The 13,505-nt window shown below is 42.8% G+C and overlaps 1 protein-coding gene across 1 annotated transcript in view; it reads left to right on the forward strand.

Moving 5' to 3' along the window:
* The window catches only part of LOC115457549 (vigilin-like), a 100,253-nt gene that overhangs the window by 2,192 nt on the left and 84,556 nt on the right, over positions 1–13,505 (forward strand). The window contains exon 2 of the mRNA XM_030187004.1: positions 6,642–6,721. The gene's annotated coding sequence lies outside the window, so the exon portion shown is untranslated. The remainder of the gene's footprint in view (positions 1–6,641; positions 6,722–13,505) is intronic.

Raw genomic sequence — 13,505 nt, forward strand, 5'->3', positions numbered from 1 at the left:
GAGTGCCAAAGCTTAGCAAGCTTCAGTGCTACTTAGCTCCAGGGATAGCCAGTTAGTTTCTTCATGTGTACCCTTAATAATGATTAATGCACTTTTTATCTAGTAATTTGTCCAACTTTTTTTTTTAACTTGTCTACCCTAACTGCTTTTACTGCTTGCTCTGGTAATGAGTTCACGCATAACTTTGTGTTGAGTGAAAAACTAAGAACATAAGAATATTCATTCCGGGTCAGACCAGTGGTCCATCTAGCCTGCTATCCTGCTTCCAACAGTAGCCACTCCAGGTCACAAGTACCTGGCAGAAACCCAAATAGTAGCAATCCCAGGGTAAGTAGTGTCTATCTTAATAGCAGGCTATGGACTTTTCCTTTAGGAACTTGTCCAAATCTTTCTTGAGCCCATAGGCTAACTGCTGTTACCACATCTTCCAACAACGAGTTCCAGAGCTTAACTATTTGTTGAGTGAAAAAATATTTCCCCTTATTTGTTCTCAAAGTATTTCCATGTAACTTCTTCGAGTGTCCCCTAGTCTTTGTACTTTTTGAAAGAAAAATCAATTCACTTCTTGTTCTACTCGGGTTTTTGTACTTCTCAGTCATATCTCCCCTCAGTTATCTCTCTTCCAAGTTGAGGAGCCCTAACCTCTTTAATTTTTCCTCATATGAGAGGAGTTCCAGCTCCTTGATCATTTTTGTTGCTCTTCTTCACTAACAGCAGATCAGCAATTTCATGTTTGAGTTCTTTTAATGGGTGTATGTCATCTGGTCTAGGTGATTTACTACTCTTGAATTTGTCGATTTGCCTCGGTATGTGTTCCAGCTTCACCAAGATTTCTTTCAGTTCCTCCGCATCGTTACCCTTGAAAACTATTTCTGGTACAGGTAGATCTCTTATGTCTTCTTCCATAAACACCAAAACAAAAAAAAAATCCATTCAGTCTCTCTACTATTGCCTTGACCTCCCTGAGTGCCCCCTTTGCTCCTTCATGATCTAATGGTCCCATGAATTCCCTTACAGACTTTCTGCTTTTGATGTGCCTGAAAAAGTTGCTACTATGAGTTTTTGCCTCAGTGGCAAATTTAACTTCTTATTCTCTTTTAGCCTTCTTTATGAATGCTTTGCATTTAACTTGACAGTTCTTATGTTGCTTCTTATTTTCTTCATTTGGGTCCCTTTTCCATTGTTTAAAGGATGTTCATTTAGCTCTAATAGCCTCTTTCACTTCAAATTTTAACCTTGCTGGCTGTTTTTTCTTTTAAAAACACCTTTGTAAATATGTGGAATGCATCTGGTCTGGGCTTCCAAAATGGTATTTTTAAACACTGTCCATGCCTTCCTTTTTAACCATGTTCCTCATTTTATCACTGTCGCCCTTTCGAAAATTAAATGCTGCTACAGTAGATTTCACTCCAGGTATTAGCTCATATTTGATCATGCTATGATCCCTGTTTCCCAGCGGACCTAACATTGTTACCTCTCGTACTATGTGCTGCATTCCACTGAGGACTGGATCTAAAATTGCCCCCCCTCTCTGTTGGTTCCTGGGCCGGTTACTTCAAGAAGCAATCATCTATTACATCTAGGACTTTTACCTCCCTAGTACATTGGTTGCACACGCATATGGAAACATTACTGCGGAACTCCTGAGTGCACCCTGCGGTAAGCATGCTTTGGTGCTTACCACAGCTTAGTAAAAGGACCCCTTAGACCATGAGCTCACTAGGGACAGGAAAAAATACCTGAATATAATATGTAAACTGCTTTGGTTATGTCACAGAAAGGCAGTATATCAAATCCATTACCCTTTGTGCCTCTACCATGAGTTTTTGCCTCTGCAGCTAGCTTCTTTTCAAATTCCATTTTAGCCTTCATTATCAATGCTTTGCATCTAACTTGCCAGCGCTAATGCTGTGTTCTGTTTTCATTCAGATCCTTTTTTCCAGTTTTTGAAACATGATTTTTTCACCTCACCTTATAACCATGCTGGCTGTCGTTTCGGCCTTCCTTCCACCTCTTTTGATATATAGAATACATCTGGTTGGACTTCCAAGGTGGTATTTTAAATGGACCATGCCTGATGTAAATTTTAAATATTTGCAGCTGCTTCTTTTAGCTTTTTTTTTTTTTTTTAAACTATTTTCCTCATTTTATCATAGCTGCCAAACAGACCCAACACCGTTACCTCTTGCACCAGGTCCTGCATTCCACCAAGGACTAGATCTAAAATAGCTCCCTCTCTTCTTGGTTTCTGAACCATCTGCTTAATGAAGCTGGTTCATCTTAGGCTATTGTGCATCTTTAGATTCAAGGTAGCGTGTTTGTCGTACAATTTCCTTAACTTGTTGACCGAAGAACTAGATCAGCTGTGAATGCAGGATGCTTGCATGTAGATTTCAGTAATGCTTTTGATAGGGTTTCACACAGGAAACTTATGATAAGCTGAATAAATTATGGGTGAATCGTAAGTTAGTGAACTGGCTTAGAATCTAGTTGATCAGTAGCCCCTTAATTTTAGAAAGTTGCATGTTCAGATTTGCTCGCTAGGTGGAAATTTGGGTGCGCTACTTCAACTGCATGCATGACTTAGATTAGATGCTAATTAGCCTTAACCAGTTACTGTCTATAATTGGCACTAGTTGGCAGTTGCATGTGTAACTGCCCTTAGTTGGTATTTTGTAACGTACACGCTCTGAAATTTGAACATCCAACTCCATAGGGGGTATAGGTGGGTCAGGGGGAGTTGCATGCATGGGTTATAGAATACTAGCATTTATGCATTTGTCTACAGTTAGGTGCGTACATGTGAACTTAAGCTAGGTATTCTATAATGACAGCTGCCCGTACAACTGCTGTTATAGAATCCACGCTTAGCACACATCCCAGTGCCTAACTTTAGGTAACCTATAGAGACTTAATCCTTAGGTGGCAAAATAGTGATAAATCAGTTCACCCCGCCCCCCCCCCCCAAATACAAGCGACAGAGCAGGAGTTCTTAATGTAATCCCTTAGGGTTAGTTGTAGGTTTAGTTCTGTTCAGTAATTTTATAACTGATGTTGATAGGAAAGGTTTATGTTTTGATGAATTTAAAGGAGTTGCACTTGCATACCCTGTACTACCAACACTATTTTTGGTTACTCCTTTCATTCTCCCTACACTCAGTCACTCGGGCCCTTTTGCAAAGGCATGTTAGGCCCTACGTGCATGCAGCACGTGCCAAAATGAGACTATTGTGCTCCCCTGGCAGTAATTTCAGATTCCATGCACCATAACACATGGATGAGTTATTTATTTCCTTTCATGCATGGCCTTTCCGGCGGTAATCGGTAGTTAGCGTACACCAGCCGGTCACTGTGTGTGTAGCTCGTGAGCCCTTACCGCTAGATCAATGGGTGGCATTAAGGGCTCAGGCCGTTTTTAGGCGTTCTGGTTTCAGTTTTACCACGTGCCCTTTTCCCGTTCCATTAAAAAATAAATCCCTTTTTTGCAGACGTGGTAAATACTGGCTTGGCGTGCCCCCCAAAACACGCGCCTACACTACAGCAGGCCACGTTTTACCACGGCTTAGTAAAAGCACCCCCAGTCCCTCCTACATGTTTTCTATTTGAAAAGGGGAGAGGGGGCAGATGCTAGTTCTGATTTTCATTAAGCTGGAACCCCAGGAGAAAACTGCCAATTCTCTTACACCCCCCCCCCCTCAAATAAAAAAATACAAGTTGTAAAAGCCTGGCACACAGGATTCTTGGAGACAAGGATATGAGGGTAAAGTTTAATATTAGATGGGTCGTGCAATATTGGAATCAGGAGATGGTAGACTATATGGACCTTGTAGTCCTTATCGCTCTCTCATTTTATTTCCACTCCCACTTTTGTAGTCATATTATCTTTTCTGGAGTTTGTTTAGAAGTCTGTCAAGATTGAATACAAACAGTGAAAAAACAGTTACGCTGGGTATGGGGGGGGGGGGGGGTGGTGGTGGTGCTTAAAACAATGTTTTTAGACTTGTTTTAGTTCAGTAGGTAAGAGAAAAGGGACATTCATTTCTTGTTTCTATTTTTACTCTTGTGCATGCATTTTTTATTCTTAATGAAATTAGATCTGCCTCCACGTATGTGTCTTTTTTTTTCCTTGTTCCCTGAATTATGATGAAGGGACAGATTGCCACTTCTGGGACCTAGAGCTGGGATGGTGGGATGTAGTTGGTTCTGGAGCCTGCCCCCAGAGTCCACCTGAAGGAGGTTGGGAAGACAAAGAAAACAAGCCCCCTCTTGCCTTACTCTCTTCAGAAGCCTCCCCCAGCTGTTTCTCAGGAGGCTAAGTCTCATTGCTATCATTTTAAAAATAGACTGTAAGGCAGTTGTTTTTCTTAATACAATGAATCTTATCTAATACAAATATTGGATATTACTGTAGAACTTGCACTGAGAACTGAAATGAGTGAGAGGCAGGATATTTCTGTGTAACAGGGGTTAGTAGCAGATTTGAGCATGCTTGTTTTTATCCAGTATCTCTTTGCTGTGTTTCTTTATTCTGTCCAGCCACAGCTGCCAGGCTGTAGGGCAGCTGTTGTGCTATGCCATCTAATTTAGTCCAAGTTTGTGATATGGCCTAAGAGTTCATTGCTGGGGAAGGAGAAAGTGGAGCAGCGAACACAGTTCTCTGTAGACTTACCAGGGATGTGCCAAATCAGCTAGGGAGAGGTGCTTGCTGTCCAGATCTGCTTTATTTGAGATGTTATTAACTGCCTTTATGAAGAGATTCAGCCAAGATGATGTACAATAAGTTATGAACAGAGATCTGATAGAACCATTCTTCTGTAATTTTTGAGAAGTGCTGTTCTATGTGACTGTCCATCTGTCTCGCAGGAGCTGTCCAGATCATGGTGCTGAACAGCAGTGAAATGATAAATCAGGGTTTATTGGTCCTTAATGTGTACATCTAGTGAAATCAAAACCTATATGGTATCCCATAAAGTGACAGCTTCTGTAACAAGAGTATTTTTTTTTCCCTTGCCAGTTTTATGTTGTCTTCTGTGTTGTCCATATGTGTAAAATTAACCAAATAGCTGTACAACTTAGTATTGGTTTAAAGGATGACTTTTATTTTTCTTATTGCTTTCAAAATTATTTTAAGATGTTTCCTCTTGGGACAATGGCTCCAAATGGCTTAATTTTGCACATACCATAGCTGTAATGCACTTTGCTCGTAAGCCAGAATATGCTTATCTCTTGATTTACTTCTGGTGCCTGCCTTAATACTAGTAATTTGCCAAAAAGGATTTACTTCCTTTCTCTAGACATATGGAAACAAAAGTGTTCTAATGGTGCCTCTGGGTTTGATTTGGTCTGTACTGTTTGATGGCTAAAAGACATAAGGGATTCTGGTGCATTGTTCTGAACCTGTCTTTACACCCTAGAAGAACATGCATTCATTTAGTACTACAGTACCAAAGACTTTCTGGAACGCTGTTTGGGTAAAAAGAATTGAGCAATGATTTTACAAATCATTTGTACGAAATTTCGAAGTGTGCAGTTTTCAGTTCCAAGGCAGGTAGGTTGTGTGCATGCAGGAATGTGGGGAATGTATGCAGTCAGGTTTACCCCACTGTATACAGGCCTCATTGCTGCAGTGCTTTTTAGTTGAAGGATAAGTCTGAGTGCAGGGATACCATGTGGGATTCTTTACATTTTGCTTATACAGTTAGGATAGAATTCCTGGGAGGCACTGGCTCCTTTTGGGCTAAGCTGCTGAAAACTTCAGGTTCACCTGAGGTGAGTGTGCTGTTTTTCACTTGCACAGCGCTGTCCGAGCTGATATGATGCCCATGGTAATCTTTCAATCTGCAGCATTTTCTTTAGAGCCGTTAAATGCAGCTTCGAAAGGTGTGCAAGGATTAGTGCAGATTGTAAAGCTTTATTTAGAAATATTGCTATCCTGTGCTTCACTGCACGTCCTTACTCTTTTCCATTGGGGATTTTTCCCCAGGTAAGCCATTTTTCCTTACTCCTATGATGGGGGCTTCATACACAGCTGCTAGTATTTCCCCTGCTGCCTTTTGGTCTCTTTCCCCCCCCCCCCCCCCCCCCCCCCCCCCCCGCCCATCAAGCTTTTCAACGTTATCTCTGGGTATTTGTCCCTCGACCAGGAGTTCAGGAGTTCAAGCATTGAGTACTGCTGCAAACAGGCCAGGTTTTTGGCATATCCCTAATGAATATGCATTGGAGCAATTTGCCTGGATACTACCATTTTATATAACTATCTCATGCATGTTAGGGATATCCAAAAAACCTGGCCTTTTTGCAGCACTCAAGGCCTGAACTGTTGCATCCCTGCCCTAGATTGTCTTTGCAAACACCAACTGTTAATTCCCTCTAAGATTGCTGCTTTGTCAGATATCAAAAGGCAATGCCACACTAAACCTGTCCTGCAGGAACCCAGGCCACTTCCCAGTGTGAATCAAGAACTTGGAACTTCAGGGTAGTGATTTTCAGTGGGTCCAGTGATTTCCAGGAATGAGCACAGAGCATATTTTGGGCACCTCTTTTGCAAAACAGAGTCTTATGTTAGACCATTAGAAAAGTATGGGGTTATTTATTTGTTTATTTTACTCTTATTTCATCTCGTTCCTGCTGTGACTCTTCAGGACCAAAGACACTGCCACACTGAAGCGCCACAGGTAGCTTCGTTCAGGACGGACTTTTCTGGCATTTGACCATTTTGCAGGTAAACATGCTTTTGAAAATGTGTAGTAGTATTATTTTTAAATTTCTGTTTTTTTTTCTTGGTCTGGAATCAGCTTGCAGTTTCAAGATTTGATACTATTTGTCTCTAATAAACCTCCTGGTTTTATCCTCATTGCGTCTTACAGACAAGTGAAATTTGTTTTTGTAAGAAAGTCAAAATTGTAAGCTTGTAGATGCACAGGTGATGATACAGCCACCATGTAACACTACTTAATACATTTTTGCTTTGTAGATTTGTTTTGTTTTTTTCCAATTGACAGGTGGGATAATACTGACACATTAGTGATGTCATCCAATGGCTTGACATAGATATTCTCCTGGAAGGTTTTGTTGGGCATTTCCACACCAGTACATTATGCCTGCCTCCTTCGGTCTACCTTGTCAGCTCGGCAAGAGCAGTGATGTTCAGCTTTCTATCACCTACATGCACAAAAAAACCTGATAAGAAATTGACATAGCACATTTCAAAGTGATCAAAATCCAGTGAAAGGCCTAAGTATTATGGTATTCAGGTACTCATGGATTCAGTTCCCACATCTGTCAGGTAGCCTGAAGCCCCTAACCCTACAGTTCTAAGAAAGCGCTCACAGGTTCCAGTGGCTAAAATTCAAAGGCTGCTGACCATGTAGTCCATAAAGCCACAGGATATTCAGTGGGGAAAATAAATCCTGCTGCAAAACAGACCAGCTGACATTTACCTGCAGCATAGACAGAAATCTGTGGTCTTGGACAACAGTCCAGGTGGTCAACCCACTGCAAATGGTGCTAGATTGGTTGTTGGGGGGGGGGGGGGTACCAGCAGAGACTGCATCTGACTCCCCCTAGGCAACAAAGAGTGCTCCCCCCCCCCCCAAACAATTTGCAGCTCACCGGATGAAAGATCCCTACTCACTTTTTTTCAGTCATTTTATCATTATGAACTCAACATACAGTGTTGGGCAATAGAGGAAGTCTTAGTATATAAAAAAAAAAAGTCCAAAGCTTGTACTCTAGATTCATCCCCTCTAAAATCTGAAGAGCTTAGACACATTCTGAATCTGAGACACCTCAATGTCTTCATAAAAAAAGGAAAACCTCACTATAAAATCTCCAGCTACTGCTCAGTATGGAAGATGCTTACACTCATATTGCCTTTCAGCCCCCTTTAACTGGCAGTTCCTGAGCCAGTATTGTCAAAGCTATGTTTTTCTTTTGGGGCAGGGGGGCTAATCCACCCCACAACTATTAACAGCATTTTTTATAGTAATAGTAATTCACCTGTGTAAGGCAGGTATGTTTCTAACCTCCCCCCCCCCCGTATCTTTGGCCGGCTCTTTTCAACGTCTTTGTGAGCGATATTGCAACAGGATGGACACCCTGGACGGTGTGAATGACATGAGGAAGGACCTAGCGAAGCTGGAGGAATGGGCCGATATTTTGCAACTAAAATTTAATCTCAAGAAATGCAGGGTCACGCACTTGGGTTGCAAGTATCTGAGGGAACGGTACAGTATAGGGGGTGAAATGCTTCAGTATACGAAGGAAGAGCAGGAATTGGGGATGATTGTCTCTGATGATCTTAAAACTGGCTTCCAAACAGGTTGAAAAAGTGACTGTCAAAGCCAGAAGGATGCATGGGTACATAAAAAGGGATGACCAGCAGGAAAAAGGAGGTGATAGTGCCATTGTATAAGTCTCTGGTGAGACCCCATTTAGAATACTGTGTGCAGTTTTTGAGACTTCACGTATGAAAAGATATAAACAGGATGGAGTCGGTCCAGAGGGCGGCTACAAAATTAGTAAGCTGTTATGAACACTCAAAATATAGGGACAAGCTTATGAACCTCAACATGTATATGCTGGAAGAGAGGAGGGAGAGAGGAGACATGATAGAGATGTTTAAATATCTCAGGGGCATTTATGTACAGGAAGTGAGCCTTTTTCAAATGAAGGAGAGCTCTGGAATGAGGGGGCATACGATGTAGTTAAGAGGGAATAGGGTTAGGAGTAATCTATGAAAGTATTATTTCATAGAGAGGGTGGTGGAGGCATGGAATGGCCTGGTGGAGGTTGTGGAGTCAAGGACTGTGTCAGAATTTAAAAAGGCATGGGATAAGCATGTGGGGTCGCTTAGGAAAAGGAAAAGTTAGGGGTTACAGAGGATGGGCAGACTGGATGGGTCATATGGCCTTTATCTGCTATCATCTTCCTGTTCATTCACTGGACTAGTCTAGAATGCATGGATTGTGCCCCTCATCCAGTAGGTTGAGACAGAGGAATTCAAACTGAGCTCTACCCTATAAGAGGTGCTGTGCAGCATCAACTTGCCAGTATTGTCTCCAGCAGATGGTGACAGGTATTCTGTGTAGCAGTGGGCTGGTCTGGTGAAGAGCTCCTGGACCCAGTTGGAGAAATGGTGACTGAGGCTTTTGGGTTGGAAGGAAGTCCAAGGTCCTTCCAAGAGGTGTTTTTCATCAGGGTTAACTGGAGAAATCCAGGTCCCTCAACTATTCAGGCAGACTTCTTAAATGTATTTGATTTTCTTTTGTTACAGCTTCCTTTCTTCTGTCTTTATTTCTTTATCATCCTGCTAGATCATCCCAAAAGAGTTATGTCCCTTGACAAGCAAGTGGAGGTAGAGACACACTGACCAGTGATATCATCCCTCAGTATAAGGTGTGATGCAACCCTAAAACCTGCCAGTATTTCTCTGCTTCCTGCAGATGGTGCAGCATAGACTGGAACAGCAGGAATTGAAACAGGCCTGACTCCTTTAGTCACAGATTGCAGCCTATGGTCCTGCAGTGAAGTCCTCTAGATTGATTAGGTTTCCCAGAGACTGGATTATGGTTCTATCCCTGATGGACACTGGAAGATTCTGCTTCCCTTCTTGGCCCTGAGCATCAGTCTTACAAGTCTTTGCTCTGTGTGGCTGGCTGGCATGGGTCCTTTGGCCAGCAGGGGGAGATTGGACCCTGGTGTTTTGGTTCAGAGATCTTATTCTGGCTGGTTGGAGGTGGTATGTGCTCATGTGTATGCCCTTTGGGGCCCTGGGTCTAGGTCCACAGACTCTGGCCCTAGATGTTTGAGCTGGCCATTCCACAGGGCCTCCAATTTCGGGGTCAAGATCATTTGTCTGCTTCCCCTTCCCCCTTTACTGTACTTTTTTTACATGGAGAAAAAAGGAAGTACAGTAGAGTAAAATTTTCCTTTTGCTTTCTTTCTCATCTCCTCCCCCCAGCTCAGTGAGGCTCAAGCTTCAGTTCCCAAGCCCTTGGTGCATGAGTGTGGTTTGTTCTTTTCCCGCACATGGGACCAGCGATCATCATGGGATGGTCAGTGGTTCTTCATGTGCCGTGTGGGCCTGCTGGTTCTATGGTAAGATAGTCTTGGTGATTTGTCCTCTTCTCAGCTGTTCAGGAGGCCCTGGTGGAGTAGGGGGCTGTTTTTGAGGTGTCCTTTTTTGCCCCTGCACTCATCCTCCATCTTCTCCTCCTACTCCCCTTTCCTGTCTCCCTTTTTACCATTTCTTTAAAGCAAGAATAAATCAAGGGAAAAGGGAATTAAGGTGTAAGTTGGTAGATACATTATAAGGTTGTCTAGGGTGGTGAGGTCCCTTTTTTAAAAGAGACAAAAGAGCATGAGCAGATGAGCTAGGTTGGTCTCCTGTCTGGCAATGGTCACTCCGGGGCTACAGTGCTTGGTGTTCCCTATAGGGAACAAGAGACAGGACACTTCTGCCTGAGGGTTAAAACAGGGTTTGGTGGGTGCAGATCTTCTCAGGGGGCATTTTACCTGTTAGTGGCCTCGGGTTATATTCCTCTCCCTTAGTGGATTGAGGAGCTTATGGATTAAGCCAGACTCGGTGCTGAGCAGGACTTGGAACACGTATCATCTTCATGATGTCTGTGATCTCCCTTTCTCCTAATAGCGATCCTGGCGAACTTGGAAGCTGTGGTCTTTCATGGTACAGTTAGCATCCTCAGACAGATGCTCTTCCCATAGTTTCTGCACGGAAAAGGAGATCATTGAATCTCCCTGTGTATGATTGGGCAGTGTTTTGGAGACGTTGGGGGCTTGAGATCGTAGGTGCCTCCTGATCTGAGGTAATAGAGGGTCCTCTGTACTATGTATGGTGTATCCTCAGGGTAGGTTGGGGGCAGTCTGGAACTGTTCATGGTTTAGCATCCCGGAGCCCCATTTTTAGCCTATGTGCCAGCTTTGGTAATCCTTTGAAGCCCTGGTCGTCTTGGTAGGGCCATTTGACGTTTTTTATGGGTTGTTGCAGCTTGGGACTCAGCAAGGAAAGAATCAGTGTAAGTTCTGTTGGCCACTATGTTCATTTGAGAGAGTGATAACTATGACCTCCATTGGTGACTGCAGAGGCTTTGCTTCTGTATAGCCCACTGTGTTGGTGCCTAGGGCTAGGGGCAGCTTAACTGCTTGAGTGTCCTTTCTCTCAGTTCACCATTGAGATGCACAAGTTGAGTTTTTGTCTTGAGGATAATCCCTGGCTCAGAGTTTGGTTGCCTTACACCTAGGTTGTAGAGCTTTGGAACATCCCACTCTCCTGAACAGATTTAGCAGGATGAGAAGGAAGGTGAAATTTTGTTCTTCTTTGAAACATTTAATTACTTGAGTTCTGCTAGACCAGTCTAGAAACCTCTCCATCAAGACTGTAGCTATTGTTTTGTGTCCATTGGAGAATACAGTGAGCCTCAAGGAGTGAGTTCACAGTCCTGTTGGAGCTGGGAATATTTTCCATGTGCTGTGCTATATTCTGAGCAATGGGGGCACTATCTTATTGATCACTGCACTCCTATGCAATAATGCTCAGGGGTTGTATTACATTTTTATTGGGTTTTATAGTGTTTTCTATAGTTACCCTTTTTCTATTACCTTTAACTATGGCTTATAATGCTGTTTGTGTTGCAGATCTGCTTTGGCAGTAATATACTGGCAGGTTTCAGGGCTGGACCACACCTTTATAAATAAAGGATAATGTCACTGATTTGTCAGGTTTTTTTTTCCTCTCTTCATCTGCTGGTCAGGAGACACAACCTTACTTGGGTCCTACTAGATCAGTCTAGACAAGGAAAGGAAACTAGGTAAAAAAAATTCACCATTTCACTTAGAGTTAAAATTAAAATAAAAAAAGGAAGCTGTCACCTAGAGTTTCAATGTCAGTGCTAGAGAGAGGCAAAGTGTCTGTTCTCTCTGCTTCTTCTTCTCAGACTCATTTAGCTGTCTCCTTACAAGATCTCTCAGGAACTTCTGTTGTGAGTTGGATCCCTTAGTACAAGTAGGGGGTTTCTCCTTGCATTTGTTCTTTAGGCTTTTTTTTTTTTTTAAGCAGAATGCAGGACTTTATTGTGTCCCAGGATACAAGAGACCTGGCCCTCTGAAGGAACCCCTAAACCAAAAAAAAAAGTCATTTTGGATCTTCACGAGAACTGTGAAGTCTGTCAGTGACATCTGGTTTTGGGTCTGAATCTTATTCTAGAGCTAGTGTACTGGGCAAGGGCTTAGCTAGGAGTCACTTCTTAGAGAGGGTGTTCTTCCCATCAAGGAAGGAGATGACCCATCTGTTATCCATTTCTTCTGGCTGGAGGAGCTAACAGGTATGATTCGGGACTGCATATAGAGCATCTCAGAATCCAAAGCCTAGGAGTTGCAAGATAATAGCGATCCCATTTTGGAGGGAATTTGTAAACCTATAAAAGCCTTCCTGGTGCACCACACTATGTAGGCTAACATTTCAGCAGAATGGGATGCTCCAGAAGCCAGTCTGAGGAGGAGAAAGAGAAGCTGAAGTTGTCAAAGGTAGTTACTACAGTTACCAATGCATCTATGAAAACAATTTCAGTAGAAGGAAGGATAATTCTCAAGGATGTTCAGAAGAGCTTGGGTGATGGAGATTACTTCCCCAAAAAAGGGCCTTGGAGGTGGGACTATCTTCCTTGGTGGATGCTCTCAGTAACCTTATTAGAACTGTGGCTGTATTGTTTAGGAGACTTCTTTGTACAAAATTGTTAGTGGATATGGCCTTGAAAATCCACCGGAGCCGACTTCCGTTTAGAGGGAAATTACCTTTTGGAGGAGATTTGGAGAAACTAGGCACCTTGGTGAAGCTAAAGGACAAGTCAGTCTTCAGTCTTCAGTGCACAGAATATCTTGGTGCCCAATTCAGCTCTCAAGTGGACAAGGGTTTTCTAGGGAGAGATGGTTGAAATTCTAGGTGCAGGTTCAAGCTCTTCTAGAAAAGAAGGTGCCTCATGCCTGAGACTATATGCAGGTTGCTAGGTTCTTGGCTGTGACACTTGATGTAGCCCTGTGGGCTTACACCTATATGCAGCCCCTTCAGTTGTCCCTTCTCTCTCGATGGTTGGCTCAGACCCAGTCTTACAAGAACAGTCTTCTATGAACAATGGAAGCCAGGACCAATATGAACTGGTGGCTTCAGTCTAGGAATCTAATGAAAGGGCATTGACCTGAAGTTCCTGAATGATTAGTAGTGATGATAGATGCTAGACTCATTGGTTGGGGATCTTGTTGCTTGGCCAGGTGGCTCAGAATAGATGAATAGTGACTGAAGTGTCATGATCAATTAGTTGGAAACTTGGGCCATCCAAGATTTGGTGCAAGGCAAAACAGTTGGTCTCTTCTGAGAATGCCACGGCAGTAGCTTACTTCACAGAAATCTGATGCTGTCAAGAGAAGCATCCATTTTATTGGGCACGAAAGTTTTGAGACATTATAATCAATAACTACAGTATATTGAAAAA

This window comes from Microcaecilia unicolor, chromosome 14 (assembly GCF_901765095.1).
Source record: "Microcaecilia unicolor chromosome 14, aMicUni1.1, whole genome shotgun sequence".
Lineage (NCBI taxonomy): Eukaryota > Metazoa > Chordata > Amphibia > Gymnophiona > Siphonopidae > Microcaecilia > Microcaecilia unicolor.